At 45.9% G+C, this 10022-nt stretch overlaps 1 long non-coding RNA gene across 1 annotated transcript in view; it reads left to right on the top strand.

Moving 5' to 3' along the window:
• The window catches only part of LOC145534562 (uncharacterized), a 69537-nt gene extending 60920 nt beyond the window's left edge, over positions 1-8617 (top strand). The window contains exon 7 of the long non-coding RNA XR_014074746.1: positions 7137-8617. This is a non-coding gene — a long non-coding RNA (uncharacterized LOC145534562). The remainder of the gene's footprint in view (positions 1-7136) is intronic.
• Positions 8618-10022: the final 1405 nt, after the last annotated feature.

Genomic DNA, 10022 nt, shown 5'->3' with positions numbered 1-10022 from the left:
GATTGAATGCAGGAGGAGAAGGGGACAACAGAGGATGAGATGGTTGGATGGCATCACCAACGTGATGGACATGAGTTTGAGCAAGCTCTGAGAGTTGGTGATGGACAGAGAGGCCTGGCATGCTACAGTCCATGGGGTTGCAAAGAGTCGGACACTACTGAGCAACTGAACTGACTGACTGACTAACTGGTCCTTCCAATAATGGTCAGTAAGCGCTAAGGTCAGAAGCCGAGGGGAGAAATTGGCCTTCAAGAGCCTTTTCCAGTAAAACAAGTTGCTGTTTTCCAAGGTGACTATGATTTCTTTCTGTCTTGAACTTCTGATTTTATGGGCTTTGGTGAACCTGATACTATGCACTGCCTGTCTGCGGGCTGCGAATTCCTCAAAGTGGTGAACTTCTGGGATCTAAGGTCCTGCAGAGCCAGGGCCGTGTCTTCTTCTGCCCTGTTTCTCTGCGCGCGCGTGTGTGTGTGTGTGTGTGTGTGTGTGAGTGCGTGCACACTTCCCCTTAGTCAACAAGTTTTATCTGACTCTTTGCAACCACCTGGACTGTAGCCCACCAGACTTCTCTGTCCATGGAATTTTCCAGGCAAGAATACTGGAGCAGGTTGCCATTTCCTACTCCAGGGGATCTTCCCGATCTAGGAACCTCAACGAACCCGTGTCTCCTGCATCTCCTGTATTGGCAGATGGATTCTTTACCGCTGAACCGCCTGGGAAACCCTTATTTCCACATTGTCCCTGCGTGCGGTCTAGATGTTTAGGGAGTGTTTGAGGACCTAATAAGCTCCCTGTGAAACACATGTCTGGTGTGGACAGCAGTGCACAGAATGCAACTATCTGTTTCCAATGGAAAAGACAGTAATTTGTACCCACTCAAGACATTTTATATCAAAATCTAAAAATGTAGGTCAAGAGGGCACAATTTTCCCCCCATGGGACTTTTTCCCATGTAAAAGTTACAGAGAGGGCTTACAGGTCTGTGCATGATGAATATTTGAACCATATTTTTTGAATAAATACAATTTTATAAAAAGAGATCATATGAGTATAGTGTAAAATGCCCAAAAGAATAAGACCTTATGAGAGCTGCCTGGGAATGACACATGTTGGAAAAAACTCTTCTTGAACAGGAGGTGGAGGGGCCTGCCATGGAGTCCAGAGGACACGGGTTACAGCTCCAGGCTCTGGAGTCAGCAGACTGGCCCTCAAATGCTGACTCTGTGACCTTGGAGAAGTTGTCAGTTTCTGTGCTTCTAGCTCCTTATCTACAGAACTGAAATAAAGACCCGCCCCACTCCCCCACCCCCCAGGATCTGAGAAAAAATTAAACAAGGCAGGTAAAGGCCTTGGCACAGCTCCTGGCTTGTATTAAACAGTTAATAAATATGAGCTAAAACAGCCTGGGTACTTTTTTAGTGTCTTTCTGTGACCCCATAAATATCACACTGTAGAATGCATAGAAAAAGATGTACTTGATGAGGCATTTTCCTACAGAAAATGGCAAAGAAGCTCTTTGGTTCTCTTACAGCATTACAAGTTTTCCTGGGACATATGATATGGACTCATTCTGCTTGGATTTGAAAATTGATGTATTGCTTATGCTTAGCACACCTCTGTGAACCTTCTGAAGAAAGTCCTGCTAGGATAATTCCCATATTGCATATGGATTACTGAAAGTCACATGATGTAAAGGAACCAAATCAGCTAGAAAATAAATAGGCATGCAGGAATCCTATGCCAGGCCTAAAGGCAAAAATGGATTGCTCAGTAATTACCAGAGTGAAAAATCTTGGGAATGCTTCATCAAAGAGCAACTGAGTTTACAGAATCTGATATTTTTCAGGCCTGGGATTATAGCCACTTAGTAAAATAAAAATCAGGTACTTTTACAAAATATCTCTTTTCAGATTTCATTGGAAATCTGACCTCTACAGGAGTTCAGGAGGACGAATACAAGATATATATATATATATAATGACTATATATATATTCATATATATGATGAATATATATACATATCAAGACTTCTTTGACTTAATATTTCCTATGGGAGTTATTATTTTGGATACTAGTATTTCCCCACTTTTTCAGGTGGCACAGTGGTAAAGAATTTCCTGCCAATGCAGGAAACGTGAGAGATGCAGGTTCGATCCTTGGGTAGGGAAGATCCCCTGGATTAGAAAATGGCAACCCACTCCAGTATTCTTATCTGGAAAATTCCATGGATGGAGGAGCCTGGTGGGCTACAGTACGTGGGGTCACAGACAGCTGGACACAACTGGGCACACACACAGAACAACACCACTTTTTTCAGACACAGTTCTGTTGCCCTGTGTAGCTCCTCACCAACGCATGCCTACCAAGAGTAAGTTATAGGCATCACTTGGATGGGAAATCTGGGAGGGGTGGTGTCTTTGCTTAGAAACTCCCTTGTTCCTTTATATATTTGTGTTTTCTTTCATCAGTTCACTAAACAGGGTGTGCTGGTTGTCGTATACCCCAGTGGGCAGACGCGGGCATCACACCATCATTCTCAAGCTCATGACGCTTGTGGTCTTGCGAGGGGAGAGAGAGGAGACCTCCTGTCTGTGCTGTGTGAGCAGCTCCACAACGAAGGGTTGAGGAGAGAACTGGGCGATGAGGCCTGTCTGGAGAGGCTGGTGGTGGGGTTCTTCACAGAGGGCGACCTCTGAGCTGAGTTTTAAAGTGTGAGTGGGATTCACTAGGCAAAGAACTTGAGGATTCCCTAGGAAGGGTGAAGACAGGAGGCAGGGAGGATCACGGTGAGCTTGGGGAACAGCAAGAGCGTGAGCTTAGTGCCACAAAGACGAGCCCTTGGAGGCTCCTGGTGACACTGGATCTTCAGCAGTGCCGCTCAGAACTGTCCACAGTCTGCACAGAGGAAGGGCTCAGTCTGATTTGAACTGAGTGGGTGTAGGAGCAGCTGGAGTCAGACCCACGGAGAGAGGGAAACAGCGGCTGCTCACGTGGAGACCAGCTGATGCATCCAGGGACCTGCCAGCCTCTTTTGTGCCTTAATTCATGAAAGAGAAAAGTGGACCATTTTTCGTTATGAGACACCATTGAGTAAGACATCACAGAGCTGACTTTTGGAAGGACAGGTCACTTCTCCAGATGACAAGCCACTGGGAAACTCTCAAGGAGCCGTTCCCCAGCAGACGGTCCCCAAGCTGCATGTGAAGGAGTTTGTTCTGTACCCTGTCGCCTGACTCCTTTGTTCCTAGTGGGTCTAACACTGGCCACAGAGGAAAGCTCTCGGAATCCCTCTGGATTTCTACCTCCTAATTCCCCACAGAAGATAAATACTTTATGAGTTCAGAGGTAGGAAAAGCCATTGTGGTCAAAGAAAGCTTCACAAAAGCTCTCAACCGGAATGGAATCTAGAAAGATACGTGGAAGTTTCCAGAAATGGAGATGGTCACAGAGGCAGGGCAGTCAGGGGCGACCAGGCTGAACAAAGACATAGAGGCGCAGGAGAGAAGGGCATGTCGGGGCCAGCGAACGGCTAAGGCCCCTTGGAGTAAAGGAAAAACAGCCAATGTGTCGAGAGCACTTTTTAAGTGCCAGGTACTTTTTAATACATCATCCGTAATCTTTCCTTGATTGGGTAAGGAAAGCATAATTCCCTTTACTTTATCGCTGAAGAAACCGATGTTACGGATTTGCTCAAGGTGAAGCCTCTTTGACTTTAAAGCCCAGCCTTTAAAGCAGGTCTAGAGACAGAGAGCTGGAAGTGTGTGCAGGCCTGGGAAGTTTGAAAGCATAATCATTCGACAGTGAGAATCAGTTCATGCTGCTACCATTGAAGATGAAAATGATGGTGATGTCATCTCACTTTTATTGCACACCTGCTATGTGGTGGGTATTATACTCGGCATTTTGCTATGATTACATAATTAGATTACTAACTAATCTCATCGATCTCCATTCCATCCCTCTGATGGTGTAATGTGTGTGTGCATGCTTAGTCACTCAGTCGTGTCCAACTCTTTGTGACCCTTTTGATGGTAGCCCACCAGGCTCCTCTGTCCATGGGACTTTTCAGGCAAGAATACTGGAGTGGGTTGCCATTTCCTCCTTCAGGGGATCTTCCCCACCCAGGGATTGAACGTGCTTCTCCTGTGTCTCCTGCACTGCCGGTGGATTCTTTACCGCTGAGCCACTGGGGAGAAGTCCTGATGGCATAATGACTGCCACCATTTCAAGAATGAGCAAGGGGCTCAAAGAGGTTAAGTAACTTGCCAAAATCATGAAGCAAGTGGCTTCAATGTCTTCCACTGATACTTCAGGGCCAAAAGGAAGAGGAGTCTGAACCTGCTCCATTGGGCTCTGTGTCTCAGGGTTACCGAGGAAGAGAATGCATATTAGCCTCTTTTAAAAAGCCATTTAGGGACTTCCTTGGGGGTCCAGCAGTTGAGAATCTCCCTTGCAATGCAGGGGACACAGGTTTGATCCCTGAATGGGGAAGTGGGTTCCCACATGGCAGGGAGCATCTGAGCCTGAGAGCCACAGCTGGAGAGAAGCCTGTGCACCATGAATATCAGTGTGCTGAGGCTGGGGCCCAACGCGGCCAACACAAGCGAATACATTTTGCTTTTTTTTTTAAAGAAAAGAAAAACCATTTAATCACAAGGGTGGGGAATGCGTGGCAACAAGGAAAAGACCATAGTGATACCCATGAAAAGCAGTAGCCTGCTGTGCCTGGGAGGAGACTAGGAAAGGCATAGGCAGGGGGCTGGTGCTCAGCCAACGTGTGGGGACACTCCGGAGACAGCGTCTTATTTTCACTGTCTACTTCATGCCACCGCAGCACCCAGCACATGCCCAGCGTGCAAAGAAGGCAAAGAGCTTCTCTGACGTAGAGCATGACTGAGGTCCAGGTTAGGGAGAAGGTCAGTCTCCAGTACTGACTGTAGAGACGGATCCTTCATCTTGAATGAGATGGGTGAGTTGGCTTGTTTATTGAAGAGAACGGGTTTAATTAAATACAGAATACAAAGCAGAGGAGGGGTGAAATGCCCTCCTACCCTGATCTCCCCAGAGACAGCCACTATTGCCACCCAGAGGCACTCTGTGTTCATGGGCATCTGACTGTGTGTTAATTTTTACAACATAAATGTCAAGGCCAGTTTGGAGTGATATATGTTTCAAGGTTTTTAGCTATGTCTTTTACAAAAGACATTTTTTGCATAAAATTTTAACATGTCAGATGTTTGAAAGGATTACATTTTCTAGAAGCTGAGGAATTCCTCATTTTGCACCCACAGACTTCTCTGAAAGCTCAGTGAGGCATCTCTATGCGAGAGGAATACAAGAACTTCAAATAGCCTTCTCTTCAGTGAATACACAAAATATGTTTGGAAAGCTGTTTTAAGGCTTTTTGCGGTCCAATCCCTAGGAAATGGTGTGGAATTGTGTGTGGAATACGTTCAATTGTGTTAATCTCCCGGGTCCTTGCATAGAATTTCGACGATGTTTCAAATATTTGCAGCGATTATTTTTTTCTTGAAGCTGAGGTATTATACTTGGAGAAGCTACTTGAAAAACAATCATACAGTTAAGCTTTAAGCTCTTCTTATGTCAATTGTGTCTCTTTATGGCACTGGCTCTGGGAACAGGAAATCACCCACAGTGAGAGCAGCTGCAGTAACATTTCCTAGGGATGAACAGGGAGGTGTTTTTAAAAAAGAAATCTAGTTTTAGCCTTCATTTTGAGTTTGGGGACACTTTTTGTCCCTTGTGCTTCTGAAACTGTAATGGTCAACAACGTACCTTTCAGAGCAGGGGGAAACCCTTCTGTTTGTATATTATTATAACAAAAAATGATAAAATTTCCATGTAATTTAAAACAATGCACTACCACATGCTGATTGATTGATGAAATGGTAGGACCTGTGGAAGGAAGGACTGCTAAGAATCCCCTCCCCACCGCCTGTCTCCCGATTAGAAGCACGTGCCTCTAGCTGAGATTTCTCGTACTCACAGGGAAGTCCCAAGAATAAGAGGTCACCAGACTTCCCGACATTGAAAAACTCAGTCTCGACAGAGCCGTGGGGAGACTGAGCCACGCCATGTCACGCTATGGACCTCCGTGCTCCGTGTCATGGTCACAATAATGCTACATGGCCGTGTGTTATTCCTTGCCATGAATAAGGGGAAAGAGACTAAGGGGGATTAAACAACTTGGCCAAATTCGCAGTGGCTTTTTTTTTTTTAATGGGATTTTAATATAGGACTGAGTGCCTGCATAGTTATTCCCCTTTTCACCAAATCTGATTGCCTTCCATGCCAGAAGGTTAGGGACTGTACACTGGGGCATGAAAGATGCTTCCTCAAAATGAACGTTTCTCATTTAAAAAGGAGCCAAGGATGTGGTCTCCACCTCGGCTTCTGTATCCCTTTCTCCTCATGGTCAGCTTTTTACATGGATGTCTGAATGTGAGGAAAGTGGTTTCTCAATGGAGGAGATGACTGATGTAAACTTGGGAAGAATCCTTCATGTCTCTATTTCAAAATTCTATTTTACTCTGTACTTTTACATGAGTCTGGTTGGAGGTAGTGTACACTAAGGGAGTGTCTGGCTTTGGGTGTCTGTACTTCTGTTTGAAGGAGGGCAATTTTTTTTTGTTTAATCTGTTGATTTTTAGTTGGAGGATAACTGCTTTGCAATACTGTTTTGGTTTCTGCCATACCTCAACATCAATCAGCCACAGGTACATGTATGTTCCCTTCCTCTTGAACCTCACTCCCACCTCCCGCCCTGTCCTGCCCCCTAGGTTGTCCCAGAGCACCAATCTGAGCAAACTCCCACTGGCTATTTTATATATGGTAATGCATATGTTTCCATACTACACTCTCAATCTGTCCCACCCTCTCCTTCCCCGACTGTGTCCAGAAGTCTGTTCTCTATGTCTGAGTCTCCGTGGCTGCCCTGCAGATGAGTCCGTCAGTACCACCTTTCTAGATTCCATGTATATGAGTTAATATACAATAGTTGTTTTTCTCTTCCTGACTTACTTCACTCTGTATAATAGGCTCTAGGTTCATCCACCTCATTAGAACTGACTCGAATGTGCTGGGGGAGGGCAGTTTTGATGTTGGCCTTTTTGCAGGTAGAACAAGTTGAGTGGAGACCGTCCGAGGACTTGCCAGCAGATGGAGAATGTGATTACCACCTCCCCCCAACAGCAACCGGAGTGGAAGGAGCCAGGGTGGGCTCAGAGGTGAGAGGTAGGTAACCGATCTTCCCCAGGATATCTCTGATGCTTACACCAGTTATCTGACACCTGACTTCACTCCCATGTAGGGCTTTCATTCTTGCTCTGAGTTCAAGCTGCTCAGTAGGAAAAAAAAAGAAACTTAACCATTGTGTATGCTATGTCCCTGACAAAGAATTTTATTTCTTGTATTTTTCCCAAAGGAAAATCTCCAACAAAAGTGAGTAAAGCACATGTTGTGATACTGTTCTTTTGCATCTGTGATCATCTAGGGTTAAAGAAAGCCTCCTGATTGGACCTTAGTCACCATAAACAGATAACCACTGCTCACCTGGGGGCAAGTGCTACCTCAAGGGAATCAGAGTGCGGGAGATTGAGAGTGTTGCTCCATTCCTTGGAGACCTGGCATGACATATTTGTAGGCATATCCGGGTATGACTACAAAGGTGGTTACTGAATTCTCCTGGTTTGGGCTTAGATTTTGGACAACCTCTCCCCATCCGCTAGGCAAATGAAGCTTTTCTGACCCTGCAGCATCGTCTGCACTCTCAGACAGCTGTCCTCTGCCTTCCTCATTCTCTATGACAATTAGGATTGACGACTAAATGGGGACCTTGTAACATTAAACTTACTCTTTAGTCTTCACAGCTGCTGTGGCTGCTGCTGCTAAGTTGCTTTAGTCGTGTCCGACTCTGTGCAACCCCATAGACGGCAGCCCATCTTCACAGCAATATCCTTCAACTCTTTAGTTTCGTGTGGGATGGCTGTGTAGTTAGCAATGTTAGGTAGGATTTGTAAGACTGTGGAAACTGCATCTATTATAGATCTGGTGTAAGGCTAGCTGTGAAAAAGTGAGGGCTGCAGACAGCATTAGACCTTTAGACAGTGGCTGTGAGAACTTATCAAAGGATGCTCCCTTTGTGAGCTCAGTGTGGATAAGGATGCTGGTTCCTCGTAGGTCTCTACAGTTGATAATCACTATCTTTAGGGCCATCTTTGGGGAAAAAACTGACAACCGTATAAATCTTACATTTTTATAGCCCTTCAATCTGTTTTCAAAGTACTCTCACATCTATTATCCCGACTTCACCTCCCAAGGAAACTGTGAGCTGGGCACAGCAAGTATTTCTATCTTGATTTCATAGATAAGAAACAAGGAGGTTAAATCCCCAGCGAGGCAGTGGAGACTGAGGCTAAATATCCTTGTCTGATGTTAAGACTGCTAGTTTCTCTACTGAAAAAACCTCTCCTTTTTTGTTCTCTGCAATCTAGCCTCTACTGTTGAAGTCACTTTATTTAAGGCAGTGTTTCTCAACTTGACCTGCACATTTAAGTCACCTGAGCAACTTAATACCAATGCTCAAGACCCATCCCAAACCAACTGCATTAGGATCTTGGCAGTAGCTCCCAGCTGTCTGTAGGTTTTAAAGTGCCTCGGATGACTCTGATGCACACTGAGGATAAAAAACCATTGCTAGCAGCTGACCAGGGGCAACTCTCCTGTCAGATTCCATAGCTTTCCCTTCACCATTAGCCTGGAGACACTGGATGTTAATTTCTTCTTTAAACCCACTCCAATGCAGGAGACACAATAGACGTGGGTTCGAAATCTCTGGGTTGGGAAGACATCCTGGAGCAGGAAATGGCAACCCACTCCAGTATTCTTGCCTGGAAAGATCCTTGGACAGTGGAGCCTGGCGGGCTACGGTTCATGGACCCAGAGAGTTGGACATGACTGAGCGACTAAGCATAGCACAGAGAAAGAAACATTAAATCTTTTATTTATGTTTAATTTTCAACTCCTTCAAAAATGCCTAATTTTTTGTATATACCTTATGATGTGCAAATATATAAGTAGAGTTATATATAATTTATAAGTTTTTAGATACAAGTATATTGAGTGTAGCTAAAACTTTTGCAAATGGAGATGAATGATCAAAAAACTTTGGAGACCATCGATTTTTAGAAATTCCTGGCTGAAACCATCAGGAAAAGTCCAGAATGCCACTCCTGGAGTAGCGGGGAAGGGAAACGATTATTCTAAGGCATCAATGATTTGAGCAAATGTTTTTGCAAAATCTGCCAATAGTTGGTTTCTCCCAAGGGCCCAAAGAGCTGGGTTTACTTTTCTCTGGAGAGGTGGGTCTGCTCCTGGCTGGACCAGTGTTTGTGGAAGGTGCCAGCTCTTCCCCCCGGGACTGAACGCCCTGGTGCCCCCGGGAAGACACGCGGCACAGGCGCTGGGGCCGACTCCCTGCTCACACGGTCTTTCCTGCCACCCCTTTCCCAGCAACATCCCAGTTTGTAAGTGGTAGTTTTGTCACTCTGCGTAATCCTCTCCCCACCCCCACCCCACTTTTCATCTCTCCAGCTGCCCGTGGTGTTCTCTTTGCCCAGATTTATCTAGATACAGATGTTGTGGGGAGGAGGTCTGGCCAGAGTGCCCTGAGCCAACACTGTCCCCTAGAATACTGAATTCTGGGGAGGTGGTGTCAGACATGCGCCCCCTCCACTGGTGCTGGGAAGTGGGGTTCTGTGGGTCCAAGGCCTGCAACAGGGTGTCCTCTAAGACTTAGGGGCGGGTGTCTGGGTTGAAGAAACTGCCAAGTCTGTGACCCTCAGACATGCCAAGCGTGAATGCAGGAGTGACAGCAGGGGAGCAGAAGCGGAGGCTGAGAGCCAGCTCAGAGGGTGGGCGAGGAGTCCTCCTGAGAGGCCCCCCTTCCTGCTTTGCTAACTGAGCTATCTGTGCCCTCCATGAGGGGTGTCATAGGTGCCGGG

Source organism: Giraffa tippelskirchi, chromosome 14 (genome assembly GCF_054371585.1).
Source record: "Giraffa tippelskirchi isolate mGirTip1 chromosome 14, T2T-mGirTip1v1.2.pri, whole genome shotgun sequence".
In the NCBI taxonomy this organism is placed as follows: Eukaryota; Metazoa; Chordata; class Mammalia; order Artiodactyla; family Giraffidae; genus Giraffa; species Giraffa tippelskirchi.
The sequence above is the reverse complement of the archived record's forward strand: the minus strand, read 5'-3'. Positions and strand labels throughout refer to the sequence as shown.